We start from the raw sequence: 503 nt of genomic DNA, 5'->3' as shown, positions 1-503 counted from the left end.
ACTAATTCAATGCGCAAATTAAACGTTTATTTCTCTTTTTATATTAGGCATGATATATTCTGGTAGATCATCAGAACACTACTCCAGTCAATTAAAAAAGTATTTCGATTTTTTAAGAAGACCATCATTATCTCAAAAAGTTGACAGAGTAAGAATTGATGTCATTAATTTAAGGGTTAATTAAACAGTTAGTTTCTCAATTAAAATGCTAAAAACGCCAGAATAATTTCCCATTTCAAATGTAACAGCATGCCACTCTTTCAATAGACCACACTATCCTAAAAATGTGTCCCATTTATTCATGTATTGCTTCAACTGTATCCCGCAGATCAAGTGTGTTGCTGCAATTACGCGCACAAGCAGAATCGGCATTAAAACCGGTTGCTTTACCTGTTGTGTAGTTTAGGTTTAGGTAGAAAACCATATTTTGTAATAATAACTTGTTAGCTCCCGTGCGAGCAAGATGTCAATGAAGCTATTAAAGACAAGTTAACCAATTACAA

Source organism: Photinus pyralis, unplaced genomic scaffold (genome assembly GCF_008802855.1).
Source record: "Photinus pyralis isolate 1611_PpyrPB1 unplaced genomic scaffold, Ppyr1.3 Ppyr1.4_LG6, whole genome shotgun sequence".
Lineage (NCBI taxonomy): Eukaryota > Metazoa > Arthropoda > Insecta > Coleoptera > Lampyridae > Photinus > Photinus pyralis.
Note: the sequence above shows the minus strand (reverse complement) of the source record.